The sequence below is a fragment of the Chelonoidis abingdonii genome, chromosome 11, assembly GCF_003597395.2.
Source record: "Chelonoidis abingdonii isolate Lonesome George chromosome 11, CheloAbing_2.0, whole genome shotgun sequence".
NCBI lineage: Eukaryota > Metazoa > Chordata > Testudines > Testudinidae > Chelonoidis > Chelonoidis abingdonii.
In genome coordinates this window covers 58,723,848-58,746,619 of record NC_133779.1, presented here as the reverse complement: position 1 = coordinate 58,746,619, position 22,772 = coordinate 58,723,848, and the positions used below count along the sequence as shown (strand labels likewise).

The window sequence follows — 22,772 nt, the reverse complement described above, 5'->3', positions numbered from 1 at the left end:
CAGCAAAAAGAGTAAGTAAAAAAAATTAAAAAGGTGTCTAAGGTGCGGGCCCCTTAGGCGTGGGCCATCCTGGAACAGTCAAATCAGCCTAAAGCCAGGCCTGCTTTGCCACTGCCCCTCCGAAAGTCCGGTGCCCAGTTCCTACTTCCGTGAGCTTGGTCTCCTCTTCTCCTCTTCCCAGCCTCCAAGTAATCCCCGGCTCTGTCCCTCAGCCCCTTTGCCTCCCCTGCAACCCATCCAACCGCAGCACCCAGCTCAGTTTCCTCGCTTCTACCCGCTTCCTGAGTGTCCTGTCCGGTCTCCCCCAGAGCTGAGTCAGCTCCTAACTCTCTTCCATGCTCTGGTTATCCCAACTGCCTGTTCTCAGCCTTCCCTGTCTTCGCCCCTGCTCCAACTCACATGCAAATATTTGCCTCTGCCCCGTGATTCTACTGCAGTAGCCCGCGATGCCACCTCAGGCCGGCTGAGGAGTGAGTGACAGAGGGGAAGGGCCAGGGCTTCCGGTCAGGAGAGAAGTCCACTTGCCCAGCGTGGGGAAGGGGCCAGAAGAAGGACCCGTGCCGCAGCGACAGGTGGTGCCCAAATTCAAAGTGCCCCACGCAGGCGCGTAGCTGTTAATAGCCTAAGACGGCCCTGCTCTGAAGTATGTCCAGGGATTTGCTGTCACGTGTGGGGGGGAGTGGGGTGTCACAGCCGAAAAATATTTCAAAGTGGCCAGCGAAAAAGAGTTGGAGACCCCGCTCTCGAGAATGTTACTGCCCGTTTGGGACAGTAAATTTCCATCTGTTCCTAGCCGAATGTGTCTCCAGCTCACTATCAGTCCAACAATGCCCCCGTATCTAGCTCAGATCCAGGTAATAAGGCCCTGAATAAACATCTGACACACCCGATGCAGCGGTTGGAAGTTACGCATCTTTGAGCTCCGCTCTAAACTCAACTGCCCACATCAATGGCTGGAGCAAGAAAACCCTGAGGTAGGTTCGCGGTCTGGCCGGGCACAGAGCTGCCAGAAAGCTTGCAACAAGAATTTCTTTGGAAAAGGCCATTTTGTCAAAATTAAAATGTTTGGTGGGGACGTGTCAGTTTGGCGGCCAAATGAATTATTCGACATTCTCATTCTGGGCCGTCTATTCCTGGGCCTGTCTGGCGAGTCCCTTCTGTGACTCATCAATTTCTCCCTGTGTACAGTCCCAGCTTAGTTGAAAGAACCTTTCTGAGGTGCTTGAGATCTACGGATCGGTGGGAGGATAAGGACATTATGAAGCCTGAAGCGCTTTGACTCTGCTGATGAAAGCGCCGTGTAGAGCTAATGTATCAATTTTTGGCTGGCTTTAAATGGTGCTGGGCAAGTCCATGAGATGGGACTCTGATCCTCCACAGCCTATTTCCAAGTAATGGAACTGCAGCGTTGCTTGGATCTTCTGAGCCAGGTGATTCTCCTCCGCTATGGCAGCTTGCAGATGATCTCATGATGGCTTTGTTAACTCCTTGGAGGCTGGCTTGACTCACCCACCAGCTCACTGAGCCCTGAATCTGTGCCTCCAGTTGCTGCTCTCCTAATGGCACCCAGGATCGGCTGAAAATCAGTCGATACCCGACGACCAGTATCATGCAGCCAGGCGCCTGAACCAGAGGCACCGACGTGGCCAAGACCATGGCCGTTGGCTCAGGACTGAGCCCAGTCCAACCATGCGACAACGCCCAGCTTGATGAAGAACCCCATGGCCAAGTCCCAGCGAGCCACTCACAACTGGCCGCATTGTGCTACCTCCTGCAGTCTTCGAGGTCATCGCCCCGGAGTTCGTCCAACCGCTTTGCTAAAAGATCAGTTGCCATGCATCGATGGCCTGCAGAATCTTGGGATGGACTTTAGTGCATGGAGGAGAATGTCGCAGTTGCCCGGATGGTGCCATCATGTTCATCTTAACGCTGTGCAATTGCCACTGACAGGTGTGTGTCAGGCTTCAATCAGCTCCATGTGTGGTAATCAAAAGAGCTCTATGCAGTTGAGTCAGCTCCTGGTGTAACCGTGCCACCCTCTCCCGCCTCACCGGTTGTCTGGGTACAGGATATCGCTCGCAGGACCATTCTGGGGAAAGCTACAGGAGAGGAAGAAGACAGAGGCCTAGCCAGAGCTCTCTCAGCTGGGCCCACCCCCGCATAATCATAGACGTAGCCAGTGCAAGAGACTCCAGCGTCCATTACAACAAAATGGCACCTAAAGGATCTAGGGCCCTGAACTAATTCCCGTCAATCCGGGGGACAGTCTAAACACCTGAGGAAGTTAGGGACGGAAGGACTCGGGCCTGTTCCTCTTCCCCGCACAAACGTGGTCGCCGGAGGATGAGGACTGCTGCTCTACAACCTGCACTGAGCACATAGCGGGAGGGGAGAATCCGCCCAAGCAAACTCAGGACTCTCAGCCCCCACCCCCAACAGACCGTAAAATTGCAAAGATCCCCTCGCCCCAGCAGTGTCCCGCTCCGCCCCAGACACCCCCACTTCCCCTCCACGCGTACGCCCCACATTCCCGACCGATCGTCGTGCCCAGCACCCAACTCCGCATGCACCCCCAACTCCATTCCAGCCCCCCGAATCCAAACCACACTTGCACCCAGCCGCAAGCGCTGTCCAGTTCTCGCAGCTGCAATGGACCGCTCCCCTCCCTCCTGCACCGTCGAGGACACCAGCGTGGTCAGAAACGCTGCAGTTTCTGGCCTGTCCTGCAAATTAGGCCCCCCAGCCTGTGGGGACGATATATGCTTATGTGCCTAAGATGGCAACTTGCCGGGGGCTGCACGAAAACCGCCCCGTTCCTGGAGGGCCCAGTTCGCCGGGATCCGGGGGCTCTGCACCGCACGACCCCGCTCCATTTGTGCCTCCCTGCCCGTCGACGGGGCCAGATACCTGCTCGCTGGGCGTGTGGGAAGCTGAGGCCCGCTGGCCTGGGCAGAGCTCGCTCACCACCGCGGGCAGCAAGCCTGGCTCTCCGGGAGGATCCCTTGGCTGGGACGCGCCGGAGCAGGACTCGCCTTTAATAGGAGGCTGGCTCCGCGCGTTCCCTCCCCGCCGAAGCCTCCAGGCGGAAGCGCTGGGCCAGGGGTGTCACCATGGGCCTGCCAGGGGTTCCGGCGGACTCAACTGCCGCTCGGCTTCGGCTCCAGTTCCCCCGCCTGGTTCCCGGAACTCGAGTCGGCTGGTTCCGAAATCCCGGTTAATCCCAGTCACGAAGCGGCTGGAAAGATCCGGATCTGCCAGTCCAGGACACAGCGAGCCCCCCGAGCCCGCGCCGGGGATGCCACCGCGCGCCGTCCGCCCGGTGCAACTTTCACTTCCAGCCCCACTCCCAGCCCCGGGAGCTTTGTAAAAGGAGACGCGGAAGAGGCGGCGTGCCGTCCGCCCTTGCCCCGCCGGGCCCGCAGCCGCGCCGAGCGCCGACAGTGAAGAGCTCCGGTCCCCCGGCTCCTCTGGGTCGCACAGCGGGAGCACAGCCGGGACCCCCAACCCCACCTCCCCAGCCAGTCGAGTTGGCTGCGGAGAGCCGGCCGCCCCCGCCTCCCAAATCGAGCTGCTGCGGAGAGCCGGCCGCCCCGACCCCCCCCCCCAAGTCTGAGCTGCTGCAGAAGGCTCATCTCGAATACGGTAACCCCTAGATTCTCAACACACGCCTCCACTATAGTCCTCACAACGCACCCCTTTCTGGGCAGGCCCCAGTTTCAGAAACACGGCATGTTCCGAAATGATTTCTTCTGGGAGGCAGATCACTTCCAGCCTGCGTCATCACTGATCCACAGCAACGCATCCAGCTGCTTGGGTCCCCCGGGGAACCTTTCCGGGTGCAGCCCTGCCCAGAGCTGGAACCCCCAGCCAGCCGCCGGCCCCTGGGTGCAATGCAGCCCTTCAGGGTATGTCTGCACTGCAATGAAACACCCGTGGCTCGCCTGCCTGGGCCCTGCTGAGAGCTGTAACCAGCCGCTGGCCCCTGGGTGCAATGCAGCCCTTCAGGGTATGTCTGCATTGCAATGAAACACCCGTGGCTGGCCTGCCGGGCTGCAAACTGCGAAGTAGGTAATGGACTGACGTACTTTGCATGCCCCATCTAGCACAGTAGTACCCCTGTACCTCACCACCGCAGGCAGGAACAGTTCCTGCCTGACAGCTGTTAGTTAGAAAGAGAGTCATGCCCTGGAGCATGAGTGTTTAATCTTCTAAACTTTAAAAAAAATATTTGCTAATGTCATTCTGGCTCTCCTAATTAGCCATATAAATGTCAGCTTCCTTTCTAGGTCTTGCTAGGCTCTCAGCATCAGCAAGATCATGAGGCAGTGAGTTCCACAGGCAAATCTCAGGGTTGTTGTGAAACAACGTTCCCTCTACTCCATTTCGTAGGGGTTCCCTATCGGTTCCATCGCACATCCCCTTGGCCTCACACTGGGGATCCTGGAGGGGAAAGTCTTTCAGCCCCTCACTCGCGCTCTCTGCTTTGTTTCCCAGCCTCGCGATGCTCTCCCTGTTCTCCGGCACAGAGAGCGAAAGAGAGAGGCTCGTGCGTGCCAGCCAGTCCCTGTTCGACTCCCTAGAAGGATGCATCTCGGCCACCCACGCTCTGCTCCACATCCTCAACCAGCACCTTGACACCAGCATGTCCCTGGAACCAGTGGGGGGCAGCGTTGGCGTGGGGGAGAACTTGGAGCGCCTGCTGCGGGCAGCGCGGGAGATGCATGCTGTGGCGGAGCAGACGGACAGACACGTGCGGAAGAACGCCAGCCGGGAGCTGTATGCCCGCATGGCCTCCCCCCACACCCCGCTGCAGGAGAAGGGGGCCATCGTCCGGGACTTCCACCAGGCCACCATGGGGATCTTTGGCAGTGTGGGTGGCCCTATGGTGGCCGTGCTACTGCAGAACGCTGGCCTCCCCGAGAGGCTGGAGGCGGCTCTGCGGGAGGCGGAGGCCTCCCAGGTGCTGCGCCTGCCGATGGATACCCTGCTCAGGAGCAGTGAAGAGATCGCCAGGGCTGTTTCTGCTTGTGCCACCCCTGGGGACCCAACTGGGGAAACGGCTGCAGAGCCCCCCGAGAATGTCCCTGTATCTGGGACTGGCACGGTGCAAAGTCTGGGTGACTACCTGCCCGATGTCCTCACTGGGCGTCGTGCTAGGAATGCCCTGGCTGCGGCCGCCCGGCACCTGGAGCAGGCGCTCCAGGCGCTGGCACCGGCCTGCAAGTCTTTCCAATTGATAGCTGCCGCGGCTGAGGTCTACATGGCCCTGATCTCGGAGCAGCAGCCGGGAACGGGAGAGGGGCCAGGCCAGAATCCTGCCGGCGTCGCCCATTGAGCTGCGCAGGCAGAGCCATGACAACGCCCCCTCGCCGCAGCACACGCATGGGCAGGCTTTGCCCCGGGCTCTGCTCCGGTTAATGAGCCTGGCAGAGCCCAGCATGTGGGGCTGGCAGCCGGGAACCGCAGCAAATAAAGGGAACTGAGCAAAACTGCGGGCCTGAGTCTTACTGGTTTGTCCTGGGTGGTGTGCTGGCCCAACGGCCTTAGAACCAGACTCCCCTCCCGGCCCCTGGTGTAAATCAGGAGTAACTTGGGGGGTGGGGTGACAATGGGGCCAATTCCCCTTCACTCTGGTGTAAATCAGGAGAAAGTCAGGATGGGGGCGGGGGGTCAAAAACCTGAACCACAAATGTTCTGGTTACAGTTATTTTTCCTTCAATTTGGGGAGCGGGGGGCGGCGTTTGATGAATAAAAACAAAAGAATAAAATTAATTTTCAAAACCCCTTTCTGGTAGAAAATAAAAACCCAGGTGGTGGTTTGGGCTGACAGTTTGTGGTTTGGGTTTTTTCAAAACTTCCTTTTTTAAAACAAAAATGCATTGAAAACCTTAACCTGATTTTTCTTTGTTACTTTAAAACTGATACTTTGGTCCCAGGGTTTTTCCCGGTTTTTGCAAACTGCTTCATTACATGTGCAAAGAGGGAGCCCCAGATCCCCTGATATCAGGGGCTTTGTCTGAGATGCCCCCCCAGACCAGGCATGATGGGGGGGGTGGCCAAGGGTGGGTGTGAGTCAGAGCTCATTCCCCAGCGGGGTCTCCCAGCCCCTGTGGGGGTCAGGTCTGTGCTTTGACCCGGCCTGTGGCGCTTTGGGCTTGGCTGGGCCAGAACCCACCTGCTCACATGGCCTGAGGGTGGAGCAGGGGGCTCTAGAGTTGCGCTGCAGCAGAACCAGCACCGGGGAGCAGATGCCGGGGTCAGGGAGTCACAGGGCTGGTGCTCTGGGACAGTCCCTGGGGGTCCTACAGCCGGCCAGCCCCCCTTAGGGTCTCGCTCTGTCACCAGGGGAAGCCACTGGGCTTCACTACGTCCTGGAACCCAACCTCAGCGCCTCCAGCCCCCTCGCTCCCTCCAGCAACTCCATCTGAGATGGGCACCTGAGGGAGATGTGTACCCCAAAGGGGGCACTGCCCCCAGAATCTGCTGGGGCTCCCAGCTGGCAGGGGAAGGGCAGGCGGGTTAGTTAGGTGGCTGCACACAGCATGGCCAGTCCTCGGTCAGCCCAGAGAGCCGGAAGCTGCAGCCTGGGCCATGAGCACCTCCAGGCCCAGCCAAGCGTTTCCGCCCTTGGCCCCCGCTCTTCCAGCTGGCTTCTTGCAGTGCAGGGGGGGGCGTCACTTTGGGCATTAGTTACTAGGTTGGAAATGTCCCTGCAGGTTGGCTTTGCCATTGCCTTTGTGGAGTTGCCAGCGATAGGCCCCAAGTTGAGAAAGCCAGGATCTGCTGCCCCAGCTGGTAGCCTGCCTGAGAGAAAACTGATCTTTTCCAGCCCCTAGGGGCCAGCACGGCACATAGGGGAAACTGAGGCACACGGTCTTCACACAAAATAGTGGAGACACTTCCCACTGCGCTACTCATGCAGGTGCAACCTGAGACTCACAGGAAACATGCGTGAGCAGAACTCTCATGACTGCCAGCTGGCCTGGACACAGCCACGGGCCTGAATAAATCCCCTGCCCTGATGTATCTTGAGTGTGGGGCCACACACACACACACACACACACACAGAGTGAGGCTTGTCCCCTCCAGCAGGGGGCAGCAGGGACACACACAAGCACACACACAATCTCTATGTCCAAGGGGTTTTTATGTGCATCAGATAAGTGCTCCCACCCCCAGGGCTTCCCCTCATGTGATGGGTGTGTGCCCCAGCCTGCTGGGTGAAGTGGTGTCTAATGGTTAGAGCAGGGGGCTGGGAGCTAGGACACCTGGGTTCTCTCCTGCTCTCGGGAGGGGATTGGGGGTCAGTGGGTAGAATAGGAAGACTGTGTGCGGGAATACACATGCAACCAGAGGGCTTTTGCAGATTCTGCCAGGATCATTACATATTGTGGGCCCATTCCTAGTCCTGCCCAGCCCACTTGCCCTATGGGGGCAGTGAAGAGGGCATGGGCAAATGATGGTTGGGGGGAGGAGGAGGAGGAGATCTGAGGCCCATGAGCAGGACCCAAGCCCATGCGTCCACCCTGGCGTTGGCTCTGGGCCACGGGCAGCCCCTCACCGCCACATTCCTGCCATTCCCGCCTGGACCCACAGCTTCGAAGTTTTGGGGATTCCCCATCTGGCCTCAGGTATCTCCTACGCCTGGTTAGCATCTACCCTAGGGGTAAATCAGGAGTAATGCCACGAGGCCGATTCCCTTCCCTCACCTGGGGTAAACTCAATTTCCTGTAGCTCTTCTCAGACCCTCCCTCATTGTCCATGTCCTGTTTGATGCCAGGCCTCCCCCCCTCCCAGAGCTGGGTGCAGTCCTCCAGTCATGGTCTCCCCCATGACTGTGATCAGAGGGGACCCCAGCTCCTATTCTCTGATCCTCTGCTTCTCCAATCCCAGGCTACGCTCCTCCTTCACACCAGGGAGCTCCAGCCATGTGTTCCACCAGGAACCTCTGGTCCTTCCCAATCGTTGCTTTTCAGGATACAGCCCCCACCATGTAAATTCACCCACAACATTGTGTCCCTATCTAGCCAATGCACTGGGGGCTCATGGTGGCTTGATTCTCCTTAAAATCTTAATGATGTGTCCCAGGTCACAGAGGATGGTGGCAGATTCGACAACCCAGATCCCTGGATCTCTGAACAGGAGGCTGGCCATCATCAAAAAGCCTGAGCAAATTGAAGGATGTTAGCCAATTTACAATTCATGGGCATATCGATGCCAGTGGGGATATATCCACCACTAGAACTGCACAACCATTGGGAGACGCCAACGTTCAGAGTGCTTGGCCGTTGGGGGAGACACGTTCTCTGATGCCCTTTCATCAACTGTGGTGCAAGAGGAGTGATTTGACACAAACCATTGGAATCCACAAGCAACACGTTTAAGCTCACTCCTGTACCCCGACGTGACCCTGAGACATGAACAGGATGCACGGGTGAAATGAGGACAACCGCCAATAGAAGTAGTTAGGCCTGAAGGAAACACTTTCTGTGGCCAGAACCAGCCCCTGCTGGAGGGTGTAGAACCAGGCGGACTCACCCACTGCGGGCGCAGACCTTCCGCTGGTCATTTGGGAATTAGCTTCAATTAAGCGACCGGACGCCCTCTGCAGGCTGTGATCTGTCTTCCGGGCTACTGCCTGTGTCCTTTTGCATGGGGTTCTGCCTAGTAACCCCTTTCTCCTTGCGGGTTCCCCCCCACCTTTCCCCACTTTGCCTCAGTGTCTTGGCAACTCCCAGTCCATTAGCTAGTCCCCACGCCCTGGGGCAGAACTGCATATTAGCCTCTCATCATGGCAAAGGGGGTGGGACTGCTGCCATTTACCTATACCTGGGTTGCACCTTTGCCACAAGCCAGTAACCTCCTGCCTAACGCTAGGTAGCAGCCTGGGGCTTCCAGGACGGAAGCTCCCCCAGCTCCTCCGCCTTTCCCCCAGCCCTGCTTCACCTAGGTGCCTTTCTGGTTCTCTCTGCAGCCAAGCCTTCTCCCTCTACAGGGCAGAGGAGACTGTTTGCCCTTGGCTTCCCCGGCTTGCTATTAGGGCCTGTGGCCAGTTTTGGGGCATGGCCCAGCTTGCAGCCATCTCCCCAGTCAGCCCAGCTAAAATGGGGCTGCATTCTCCTGCCCAGCTCCCTTATCCAGGCTGTTTTAAGCCCTTCAGGGCCGGAAGAGAAGATCCACTCTGCTACAGAGGGGTTTAATGCTAGAAGAACGTTGGGAGAAGGACGAGGCGGGGATAGGATGTCAGCTGGATGCCGCCATTAAACATGGGGGATTGGTGGGACAGCAATGGTGGCCCCGCCGGCACCCCAACTGGATACGACCCAGAGGCGAAGGTATATGGAAGCACTAGATTGCCCCTGCGAGTTGGTCGCTGCTTCCCTCACCCACAGAGGAACATTGGGGGGGGGGGGGGGTGGGATGCCCAGGAGCCTGGTCTTGGGGCTGTGCACAGGGAGGGCCAACGAGCAAGCAATCCGTGACAAGGCTGCCACTTTGTTATGAATCATCTTCTGTTGCGGAGGGAGAGAAGCTTTCGCGTGCGTTCGGATGCGCTCTTATGGCTAACACACTCCAAATGCGGTCCTCACCTGTGCTTGCCATGCACAAGATTAAGGGCTGCCAGAAGTTTTTGTTTGGCTGACTGAGAGCCAGCCCCACTTCCTGACTGTCTCCATTTCTGGAAACGGGGCAGCTTGCTCTGTTGCTTTGGTTCCACTCAGAGTTAGATGAGATATAGCATGGCTCAAAGGCTCCTGGAGACAGTCACAAGCTCCCTGTAAATCAGAAGGTCGGGATGTCCTAGGCGATGAAAGATGCTCTTTGTGCCTGCACCTTGCAACTCAGGTCTTGTCTCTCTAGAAGTTTTGTCAACAAAAATTATCAGACGACCAAAAAGCATTATACCAACATCGGTAGTGCTGTTCACACTACGGCCGCGTGTGCTGACAGAGCGTAGGGCCGGAATATTACTTTTTGTGGGCCGGTGACAAATGTACTGTGGCTGTGTTGACCTCCAAGTGTGGGACCCGGAGGACATCACCATGGACGTGATATTGCTGGAATGAGGATGAAAATATCTAGTATACATCAGCTCTCCATGATTTCCTGACCGCTGTGTGCCATGAGAAAGAAACACCAGATTACTTCCTGGCATTCACGGGAACAGACTGAGGCATGTGGACCATTCACTTTTGGGCTCATGAAACAACCCTCTTGGTGGGATCGCATCGTTGGCGGGTCTGGGATGATGAGCACGTGACTGCAGAACTTTTTGGATGAGGAAAGCCACATTCACAAGGACTGTGTGCTGAGCTCGTGCCCCAGCTCTGGCGGCAGGGACAGCCAAGTGAGAGCTGCTCTGTCAAGTGGATGAAGCACGTGGCGATACCTTGTGGAAGCTGTGATTCCAGTCTGCTGCCGCTCATTGAGGAAAGTCCACCGTCAGGGCTGCATTAACATGTAACCGTTTCTGCCGCCTCTCGAGTTGGCAGCAACAAAGGGTCCGGTTCAGTATTCAGGGGTTTCAATTTTAATAACACAATGATAACCGGCTCAAAGCCCCCACCCAGTGACCTGGGACTATTACATACCACCCTCCGGGCCGCCTCTAGGAGGCAATACTTCCCCCATCGCAGCACGGATCTGAGTGTAGCAAAATCCTTTTAATAAAGGAAGGAAACAATGCCAGCATCCCATTGGAGAAACACACAAACAGGATATAACACAAACCAATTAAGCAAAACCCACCTCGCAGTAGGTTTGGCAATGGTCCTTTTCCCTCGGGGTCTTAAGTCCAATCACCCCAAAGTCCAACAACCCACAAGTCTCTGGTCAGTGGCCGCCAAGAATTCAAAAGTTTATCTGCGAGAGTTTTACCCCCCAGCCTGGGTGGAAAGGGGGGGTGGAGTCACACAGGTGTTAAGGGGCACCTTACGTGGGACAGGACGAACGTTCTGCCTCTCCATGGAGTTCTGCTGCAGCCTTCACCGCGACCAGCTCCACTACACCAGCTGTGCCGCTCCTCCAGCCATCCCTGCAAACCGCTTCACTCGCCTCACTGTTCCATGGGCTGCTCCAACATGCTGCAAACTGCTCCACTCTGCCAGCCACTTAACGAAAGGTCTTCAGGCTCCCCAACTAGTTAACACAGCACTCAGTGATTTCAGATCTTAGTAGGGGAGCCCTGGTGCTGGTGCACCATTGGCCCAACATGAATTCAGCTCAGCTGTCTCTAGATGGACTCCTAATGGAATCAAAATTAGCCCTACTCTTTTACAGTGGAGAGAGGAAAATGAGCAATCAGTGTTACACGCCCTCAAAAGGGACCCATATCATCTGCTACACACACAACTCTCCAACCTCTCTCAGTTCACTGGGTTTTGGAACCCATGTCCCTTGTCCAGTAAGCGTCACTCAATTGATATTGAGACATCTCTGTCATAAAGCAGTCTCATAGTTCTTCAATCACATAATCAGGTGGCAACACTTTATTTATCCTGCCCCAATAACAAAGAAATTGGGGATCCCAGAGCTGTCAAAATAACCATCTCAGGCTGCATTGGGCTATGCCGGGCGTGCCCATGTGAATATCTGAGATTTCACACTTCCTGAAATTCTTTCCACACTTCCCATAATCCACCACCAGATGTCAGGGTAGAGCTCATCCTGACTCTGCTTACAAACATAAGTACGAAGAGCCCCCAAACAGTCCCCACTGGTCTGTGGAAGGGAAGAGAAAGAGGATATAGTTACATAACCACTACCTGAACTACCACCCCCTTCCTTTATCCGAGGCTGCCTTCGATCCCAGGACCGTATCTGCCCAGCGCGGAATTGTGGGCAAGCCCCGAAGCTGCTCCAGTGTCTGTTGCCTTCCTAAGGTGTCCTGTCCCTATGGGCATGGCCTTTGTTCCACTCCCCTTTTATCAAAGAGGGTGGGCTCCTCAGCCAGCCCCTATCCCTCCACGTCCCCTAAAATCTCATCTGAGGTTGACCCCTGTACCAGGAATGGGCCCTTATTCTTCCATGTCCTTTTATCCAAAAGAACAGTTATCTCTGGGGGAGACAGTGCAAACGGGACCCTCCCCCACACATTACCCTACTGGTTTCTCCAGAAACCCCACCAGCTCCTGACTACTAAACAGTCCATTGAACCTACCAAGGTCCATGGCAAACACCAGCGATCAGCCACTGGTCTGTCTCTGGATCCTGTTTGTGATGGCCCACGTTGGGGTATGTCTTCGGACACAACAGACGGACATGCCATTCGGGTATCCTCTGTCTTCCAACACGGGCAAGAGACACACAGGAACACACGGAGACTGGAGTCTTCGGTTACAGTTGTGCGTTTATTGTAGCAGAAGCTGCACTAAACCCTGCAGAAGCACAGCTGTACCACACTCGTTCCCTCCCCCACATCCTGGGGAGGGTGCCCCGCGGTTCTATTGTGTTTCCCCTTTATTGTAATCTTCTGCCCTCCCCCGCCCTAGGTGGGCAGTCCTGGTCTTGGCCTTGCCCCAATAATGGCCCTCTAATTACCCTACTAAATCCCCTGTCCCGTTTATATTTATCCCTGCCATGATCTTTGTCACCTTACAAGGAGCTGTTTTTTGAGCACTTGGCTGTTTTTATCACTGAACACCTGTAGGCCTATGGGTTTGGGGGTTTTCCACGTTCATCATGGATAATCTCTGCCAGCACTTTATCAGACAAACTCGATGAAGCCTGGAGACAACTCCCCACATTAAGTGGTGGGACCTGAAGATGTGACATCCAGCAGGGCAGGCAGTGGCGAGGAGCGGTGAGTGAATGCTTGGACAGCAGAGCGAGAAATGTGCCTCTTTACCCCAGCCCCAGGGTGAGCGGTGAACTCTGCAGATGCCCCTCTGAACTCTGGGGCTGCACTAACCAAGGACAGCAACTGTGAGTGGGGTACAGAGAAGGGAAGGGCAGGCTAAAGGGAGGTTCGGTTGTTGGACTTAAGCACCTGAGGGAAAGGGTCACTGGCCCAACCCACTTGGGGGTGGGTCTTTTGCTCATGGGTTATGTGCATGAACTCTGTTTGTGGTGTTTTCCCGGATGAATGCCAAGTTGCTTCCCTCTTTTTATGAAGAGGTTTTTTTCCTATACTCAGACTCTGTGTTTGCGAGAGGGGAAGTGTTGCTTCTTAGAGGCATCTGGTGGGCGGGTGGGGGAAGGAATTGTCCCAGGTCACTGGGTGGGGGCTCGAGCCGGTTTTGCATTGTGTTATTGAAACAGAACCCCTAGATTCTGAACCTGCCCCTGTTACTGCCAACTGTGACTGGGTTACATCTATCCACAGCTGCAGGTCGAATCATTCTGTCCTCAGCGATTGCAGGTCCACTTCTCTTCTCCCCAGGGCAGCCTGGTAACCCCTTCCTCAGCCCTCTGCCAAGTAGAGCATAGACCCCAAATCCCGAACTCTCTGCCCCCACCCCTGCCTGGTGCACAAAGAGAAACATGGGAAATTAGTCCCTTCCAATCTGTCTCGGCTTTGGAAGACCTGAGGAGATCAGGCTTTGGGCAGATTCTCAGCCATAGAATCGTAGGACTAGAGGGACCTCGAGAGATCATCTAGTCCAGTCCCCTGCACTCATGGCAGGATTAAATATTATCTAGACCATCCCTGGCAAGGATTTGTTTAACCTTGAAAACCTCCAGTGATGGAGACTCCACAGCCTCCCTGGACAATTTATTCCAGTGATTAACCACCCTGACAGGAAGATTTTCCAAGGTTCAATCTAAACCACCCTTGCTGCAATTTAAGCCCATTGCTTCTTGTCCTGTCCTCAGAGGCTAAGAACAATTTTTCTCCCTCCTCCTTGTAACAACCTTTTGTGCACTTGAAAAATATTATCATGTCCTCTCTCAGCCTTCTCTTCTGCAGACTGAACAATCCCAGGGTTTTCAATCTTCCCTCATACGGCATGTTTTCTAGAACTTTAATCATTTTTCTTCCTCTTCTCTGGATTTGCTCCAGTTTCTCCACATCTTTCCTGAAATGTGGGCCCCAGAACAGGACAAAATATCCAGTTGAGGCCTAATCAGTGTGGAGTAGAGCGGAAGAATGACTTCTCGTGTCTTGCTGACAGCACTCCTGCTAACACATCCTAGAATGAGGTTTGCTTGTTTTGCAACTCTGTTGACTCACCTTTGTGATCCACTAGGACCCCAGATCCCTTTCGCAGAGCTTCTTCCTAGGCAGCCATTTCCCATTTCGCCTGTGGGCAACTGGTTGTTCCTTCCTAAGCGCAGTACTTTGCATTGGTCTATACTGAATTTCATCCTATTTAACTCGGACCATTTCTCCAGTTTGTCCAGATCATTTTGAATTTTAATTCTATCTTCCAAAGCACTTGCAACCCTCCCAGCTGGGTATCACACAGAGAGTGCACAAGCTTTATAGGTGTATTCTCTGTGCAATTATCTAAACCATTGCTGAAGCTATTGACCACAGGGTACAGAACCACGTTGTGTTGTCATTTGCACCAATGCAAAAAGAGTCTAGAATGCTGCTGTGCTGTCTCAGTAGAGTTCTCCACCCGCTTTGCACTGGTGTGAATGAGTTTGCAAGGTGCTGGCAATGGAGAAGCTTTCATCCCTCAGACGGTCCCATCTAATTTACAAGGAGCTTGTGATGGTCTCAGGAGCTAGTTTGGAGCCTGCATTTTCATGTGATGGAAACTGAAAGCAACAGACTGAGCTTCTCCTTTCCCAGAAATGGGAGAAAAGCAGGAAGCCACCCTGGCTCTCAGTCAGTAAACAAAACTCTGGCAGAACTTAATTCTTGCATGGAAACACAGGCGAGGGTGTGGCATTTGGAGCTGTTTAGCCTGGCATCCATCCAACAGCTGCACAAAAGCTTCTCTTCCTCCGCAACAGAAGATGGGTCCATACAAGATATTACTGTGATGAGGTTGTCTCGGAGTGTGGGGGAGTCAGGGCCCTGCACCCCCGGCTCCCTGCGATTCAGCATGACTCTCAGCCAGCCAGTAAAGCAGAAGGTTTATTTAGACGACAGGAACACAGTCCAAAACAGGTCTTGCAGGCACAGACAACTGGATCCTCCCCAATTAGGTCCATCTTGGGGTCCTAGAAGCCTCAAAGCCCCCTTGGGGAGTCAGAGCTCTGTCTGTCCTTCCCTCCATTCCCCAGCCAGCTCCCATCCCCCAATGCAGATCGTCTTCTCAGGCCAACACCCGCCACTCAGCACTCACAGACCACAGTAAGAACAGTCCCAGTTCGTCACAGAGGTCCCTGGGGTGCAATATGAAGTGTGGGGCTGCTGAGCTTCTTTTTCCCACCAGCCTAGGCTGCCACTCACACTGTGCTGCTGATGTCAAGCTACACTCCTCTGATAGGCCCTGCACTCACACCGCTGTCCACAGGCAGGGAAACACCCAACTGAGTTCCAGGAATGCTTCTCCCAGCAGCTCATGAACCAACAATAGAGATGTTCCAGCAATTCACCCTACCCACCCACCCCTCTGCAGCTTCCCAGCCTTGCACCGCACAACTGTACCGCCTTGTCCTGGTCAGAAGCCTGGCGAGTGCGAGTTCATTACCCAGTTCACCACTTCTACAGAGGAAAGCGGACGTGCACCGCCCTTTTTGACCTGAGCAGATTTTCCAAGCACTTCAATCAAAACACACTGGTTTAGGAAAAATATAGAAGAGATTTATTATCACACAAAGAAAGACTTTAAATGATTATAAGTGACAAGTGTAGACATCAGAGCTGGTTACTTAAGAAACAGTTTACATTGGACAAACTTAACAGGATTTGAATCGAGCAGTGTCTCACCCTGACAGATGGTACAAAAAGGTCACAGATCCTCAGTATGTAGGCTGGGACTTTCCTCCAACTTGGGACCACCTCCCCAAGTTCAAAATCTTTGTCCACCAGACGTGTTTCCAGGTGTAGAATAATGTGGGGAGTGAGGCCAAGTGATGATGTCACTTCCCCTCTTTATAATTTCTTCCAGCTCGCTGAAACGATCTATGCTGCAATATGGAGGTCAGTCAGTCCCCATTGGTCAAGCAGTCTCCATTGCTTACCTGGTCTCTCTGAGAAGTCTCCATTGCATACAGTCGCTGGGACAGTGGATTCTTTCCTTGGTGGGTGTTGATGAGCCATGAACCACTGTCTGGCTACTCCATTGTTGAACCTGAAAGGTTGGTCGTGGGTGTTCCCAAGCTCAAAGTGTATTTCAGTAACATACCCAGCAGTACTTCCTAACTTCACATACAATGATAGCACATACTATCCAACTGGATATTAATGTTCAACAGAGCAAGAGTTTTAAAAATGATACCTCACAGGGCAGACTGAGTACAAAACCTATCATAATGATATGTCAGTGGTGAATAAGGGGGTTCCAGGGTCTGCTTTGAGGTACGCCTGTCATTAACAAAAATCCCCTTTGGACTTCACTGTGTGTCTGTGCAATACCCAGCAAGGACCTTGATCTAAGTCAGGGGTCAGCAACCTTTCAGAAGTGCTGTGCCGAGTCTTCATTTATTCACTCTGATTTAAGATTTCGTGTGCCAGTGATACATTTTAATGTTTGTAGAAGGTCTCTTTCTGAAATTCTATAATATATTACTAAACTATTGTTGTATCTAAAGTAAATAAGGTTTTAAAAATGTTTAAGAAGCTTCATTTAAAATTAAATTAAAATGCAGAGCCCCCCAGACCGGTGGCCAGGACCCAGGCAGTGTGAGTGCCACTGAAAATCAACTTGTGTGCCGCCTTCGGCACTTGTGCCATAGGTTGCCTACCCCGGATCTAAGTCAAGGTCTGTGCAATGACTAGCTGTGACAGGGTGCTGAGCAGAAAAACTGCTTAGCCAACCCTCTGTCACTCCAGCTCCAATGAAGGGAGGTGAATTGGAGCTGGGTAGACCACCTGGCCCTGACTGGTGAAGCTTGAACAGCTGCTGCCTCATCAGGCTGGGGCTGGCTAAGAATCCACCCCGGGATCCACTGCCGAAGTGCTGGGTCTTCAGACTCCAGGCCCCAGGCCCCCTGAATCCTCTGGGTGGCCCTGCCTGAGCAGCAGCCTCCGACACCAGGAAGAACACGACCTTCCCGTACATTTTGGAGGCTGCCACAACAGCCTTGGGCCCCACTACCCACATCAATGCCCACATAAATGTTTCAACGTGGGCTGAAGCGGGCACCAGGAGGCAGTGGACACTGGGCCTTCTGGTCAGTGAGGGGAAGGGACCCCGTCCACCAGGGATGGTACTGGAGGCAGCAATTGGGGGGATGGCTCAGTGGCGTGTGGAGGGGTGGTGGCCACCTGGGCGTATGCTCTGGGGTCCAGAGATCAGTGATTTCCCTAGACCCCCCCAGGGGGGTGTACACCCCCCCTGAATTTCCCGAACACCCCCCCCCCCCTAGTTTTGTGAGCTAGTTACATACCAATTTAGTGACTGTTTGGAAATCTGAATTTAAACTGAAACATTAATACACACTTTAAAAGCTTATACAGTGTATGATATAATATGTGTATCTGAAAAAGTGTAATAGATTTGAAAAGTATGAACATAGACTAGCTTCCTTGCCTTCCTTATACAGCTGTTGTTTTTTTGTTTTGATGTCAGTGCATTCATGATGTTGGCCAACCTAATAAATCAAATGATGATTTGTAAGCAAAGTCTAAATGAGTTCTCCCTGACAGCTAGTGATGAGCTGGGGCTGTGGGGCCAGATTATATTTACATTCACACCTAATCTACCTAGATATCTAGCAAACAGAGCTGTGTTGTCCAAGTGATAGATTTTGGCTGGGGTTGAGTTACAAACCACTTGAATGTGGGGTGGGGCGGGGGATGAAATGTTGTTCTTATTGTATCAGTAAAGGGCAGTAGAACTGTACTTAGCCTGTGATGATTTGAAGGCATCAAGAGAGAGAGTGGGGATCTGTCCCTCTCCACTGTTTAAAGACAGAGCTGATTAGGCTCCATAGATAGTCTTTTGTTCTGTTAAGTGACCACTGCAGTTGAAATCACTGACAATCAGGTCTAAGTCCTTAGTTCTGTTGTGGGGACCCGGGACAGTGTTCCTGTGGGTACAGTGCATTTCTGTGGAAGAGACAGCCCAGACTGCACTAGCAGCAAGGTTCCCCCAATGAGAACTCAGCTGAAATGACTGAGAGCTGGTGGAACCTCAAGAGACCAACTCGCAGAGGTCACAGGGGCAGGTGGCAGCAGAAGGTGACTGCACAGGGCCATTGGCAACAGAGTGCGGTGGAGTGAACGGTGGCACAACAATGAACAGCCCATGGCCAGAGCAAACAATGAGCAGCTGGTGGAACAAGCAAGGTGCCTTCTTGTCCCCCACCTGGAAGGTGTACTCACGTGAAAGCACCTCTGAACTCTGAGTCTAGTCTCCACTGACCAAGGACAACACCGGTGAGTGGAGTGCGGGGGAGGAAAAGTTATGTTAATAAACATTTGTTTGTTGGACTATATTTTAGTCACTTTGCTCCAGAATGCTAGATCGTGTGACTTGGAATGGAAACTTATAAATATGTTTCCTAGTAGGCCAAGATTTTTAAAATGCATTTTGCCAAGGTTGTTATCTCACATTGTTGTTATCTTGAGAGGTCATTATGTTGGGGAGTTTCTGTACTAAACATTTTTATTATTATAATTAATTTTTACATAAGAATGGTCATACTGGGTCAGACCAATGGTCCATATAGCCCAGTATCCTGTCTTACAACAGTGGTCAAGGCTAGGTGCTTCAGAGGGAATGAACAGAACAAGTAATCATCAAGTGACCATCCCCTGTTGCCCTTTCCCAGCTTCTGCAAAACAGGCTAGGGACACTCAAGAGCATGGTATTGCATTCCTCCCCATCCTGGCTAATAGCCACAGATGAACCTGTTCTCCAGGAATTTATCTAGTTCTTTTTATAATCCTGTTATAGTTTTGGTCTTCACAGCATCCCCTGGCAAGAGTTCCCTGGGTTGACTTTATATTGTGTGAAGAAGTACTTCCTTTTGTTTTTTAAACCTGCTGCCTATTAATTTCATTGGGTGACTGCTAGTTCTTGTGTTATGTGAAGGATTAAATAAAATTTCCTTATTCACTTTCTTCACACCAGTCAAGATTTTTGTAGACCTCTATCATATCCCCATTAGTCATCTCTTTTCTAAGCTGAAAATTCCCAGTCATTTTCATCTCTCCTCCTGATTTTCATACCCCTGATTATTATAGTTGCCCATCTCTGTACCTTTTCCAATTCCAATATATATATTTTAGGATGGGTGACCAGATCTGCACGCAGTATTCAAGGTGTGCACGTACTATGGATTTATATAGAGGCAATATGATATTTTGTCTTATTATCTATCCTTTCTTAATGATTCCCAACTTTTTTCTTTTGTGGCTGCTGCTGCACATTGAGTGGATGTTTTCAGAGAACATCCACAATGACTCCAAGATCTCTTTCTTGAGTGGTTGACAGCTAATTCAGATGCCATCATTTTGTATGTATAGTTGAGATTGCTTTCCATGTGCCATTACTTTGCATTTATCAACATTGAATTTCATCTGCCATTTTGTTGCCCAGTCACTCAGTTTTGTGAGATCCCTTTGTAGCTCTTCGCGGTCCGCCTGGGACTTAACTATCTTGAATAGTTCTGTATCATCTGCAAATTTTGCCATCTCACTGTTTACCCATTTTTCCAAATGAATATGTTGAACAGTACTGGTCCCAGTACTGACCCCTCTGGGATACCACTATTTATCTCTCTCCAGTCTGAAAACTGATATTTTATTCCTACCCTTTGTTTCCCATCTTTTAACCAGTTACGGATCCATGAGAGCACTGCCCTCTTATCCCATGATGGCTCACTTTTCAAAAGTCAATTTAAATTAAATACATTTAAAAATTTTTTTTTTTCAGAAATCTAGATCTGTTATGTGTTTTGGAGTAACTTGCATTATTCTTATGTTAAATTTGCATAATCCTAACAAAACATTTACTTTATTTTTTTTTATCTCTCTCATTGGTCCTGACACCCCCCCTGTAAATTCGAACACTCCCCCTAATTTCAATTCCTGGGGAAACCACTGCCAGAGATGAAACTCCCCCAGAGCTGGTGGAAGGAATGGCAGTGGAAGGAAGGGCTGTGGCAGGTGTCAGGGCCATGACAGGGAGGGTGGCCTTTGCCATGTGAGGCTTTGCCTTCGGGCTGGGGCCTTTGCCCCTCTTGTTCTCCTGGCTCTTTTGCAAATAGAAGGGGGAGCTTCCCCTGAGCAGGAGGGGGCAGCGGCCATGTCAGCGACAGAGTCGGGACCAGTGGTGGTTGAGAGGTCAGCTGCAGGGGCAGGCAGAGGCAGTGACGGAGTGGGAACCACGGGGTCGGTAGGAGCAGGAGCAGGGACCTTCTCCATTTCAGTGAGGGCCAGAAGGAGGCCCTAATATGGGAGCGGGATGAGGGGCAGCAGCTCCTCTCTGCTAAGCGAGGGGCAGGGGAGGAGGGTTCCAACAGCAGGGTGGGGGCAGTGGAGGATCCAGGGTGCCAAGGAAGGCTGACGCCTGCCGAAAGAAACACACCCAGTATGGGCCATGTTCGGGGCATAGACATTGACCAAGCTGACCACGGGGTCAGCAGGGGTAGGAATAGGGGCAGGGACCTCCTCCATATTAGCAAAGGGCTGGAGGAGACACTAATATGGGGGTGGGGAGAAGGGCAACTGCTCCTCCCCACTAGACAGCACACAGGGGAGGAGGTCCAGTGGGGGGCAGGGGGGTGGGAAAGAGGGAATGGGGCCAACCACTCCTCCCTGCTAGGCTGTATGCAGGGAAGGAGGGTACCAGGGTGTGTGTGTGGGGACAACTGCAGGGGGCACTGGGGGAAGGGAAGAAGCAACCGCTCCTCCCCGCTAGACTGCAGGCAGGGGATGAGGGAGCCAGCGGTGGGGGGACACAGGGGCGAAAACGGGGGGCATGATCACAGGCGCAGGGCAGGGGTACTGGCTCCTCCGGCTGCACTCGGATGGGGAAGGGCTACAATGGCATTGGGGTGGGGGTGTGGGGGTGCAGTGATCAGGGCAGGCAAAGAAAGAAACTCAGGATCCTAGGGCGGGGTCAAGGCGGGGCAGGCAAACTAACAGCGGGGGGGCAGGGGGAACTTCCAAGGGGCCACGGTTGAGGGGGAGGAAAACAAAGTGAGCTGCAGGGGACAGGCAGGGCAGGCCACAAAGGGCAAAAGGGCAAGCTGCTATGGGGGAGGTAGTGGGGAGGGGAGGGCCCCCCCCAATGCAAATGGTGGAGCGGGACTAAGTCCAAGGGAAAGGGGGGCAGGTTCGCCCACGAGTGCTTGTGAAGCTCAGTCCCTAGCTCGCTGGTTCAGACAGTCCCAGGTGTCTGTGGGAGAGGAGCAAGTGGCCCCACTGAGGGGCGAAGAGCAGGGCCCGTGGTAAGCTGGGTTGGGAGGGGATGGCAGTGGTGGGGGTGGAGAAAAAGGGGGCAGCTGGACTTGTGGGGGGGTGGGGTTCTGTACCTCTCCCCCAGCCCCCCACAGCAGCAGGGACTATCACCGCCCCAGGAGCACAGGTCTTAGAGTCACTCAGTCCAGCAGTAGCAACAACCCCCCTCCTCAGTGTCTAGCAGGAGTCTTCCTGCTCCTCCACGAGGCAGCAGGCTCAGGAGCAGCAGCAGCAGGTGGCAGCCAGCCAGGTGAGGGCCCAGGCAAGGAAGGTGGTAGCGGTGGTGGCAAAGGGGTCCTCGCTTCTCCCTCTGGAGGGAGGGGGAAGGGGGGGGTCAGGCTGGCAGGGGTCCCCTTTCTCACAGCAGCGGCAGCAGGGAAGGGAGCTCCAACCAGCCAGCAACAGCAGCCCAGGGCAGGGAGAGCTTGAGCCAGCAGGGCAGCCTTATGGGAAAAACCTGGGAGGTGGATGGGCACAAGCCCACCCACTTCTAATGTCCCTCCTCGAGCCTAGAGAGACACTGGACCCGGGTTCCAACCGAATACTTGGGGCAAGTAATGGAAAAACAGGGGTCGGCGTGATGGTCGCAGGTTCAGAACAAGGGTACCGGCTCGGGACACCGAGCAGAGGACCCCAGACAGTGCCCACTGGTCCTCAAACCTGCAAGGGAGCCAGCAGACACTGCCCAGTGGAACTCTGCCCAGAGGTGTGAGACAAGTGAAGACCAGAAGTCCCCACAGTCACAGAGCGCCCCCCTGTCCACCATCTTCCTCCTGGTGTTATAAATGGCGACCTTGGCTAGGGCCAGGAGGAGGTTGATGAGGAGGTCTCGCAAGTGTGTGGGGCCATGGACAGGGTGTGCAAAAATGCACAAGGGTGAGGAAAAGTTCAGCCTGAACCTCAGCACGAGGTTCTGGAGGAGCTGGAATAGGGGCTGCAAGCTGGCACATTCGAGGTAGGCATGCGCCAGGTTCTCCTTCACGCCGCAGAAGGGACAGGCCTAAGGAATGAGGGTGAACCACGCCAGATACACATCCATGCTCATGGCTCCGTGAAGGAGCCGCCAACTGATGTCCACGGCAGGCCATGGGACCAGGGTGGAAGATACTGGCCCACCGGGGTGCCTCACCCTCCACTGGTGGTAAGTAGTCCCACCATTTGGTATCAGGGGGTGTCACAGCAAACCTTCTCAGATCTGAACCTTAGAGTTCAGAAAATGAGATACTAGCGCATGAATCCTCTAAGCTTAATTACCAGCTTAGATCTGATAGCACTGCCACCACCCAAAAATATAGTGTTTTGG

The 22,772-nt window shown here is 53.6% G+C and overlaps 1 protein-coding gene across 1 annotated transcript in view; it reads right to left on the bottom strand.

The window, feature by feature from the left end:
- The window catches only part of LOC116833698 (single-pass membrane and coiled-coil domain-containing protein 3-like), a 41,632-nt gene that overhangs the window by 2,086 nt on the left and 16,774 nt on the right, over nucleotides 1-22,772 (bottom strand). The window lies entirely within an intron of this gene.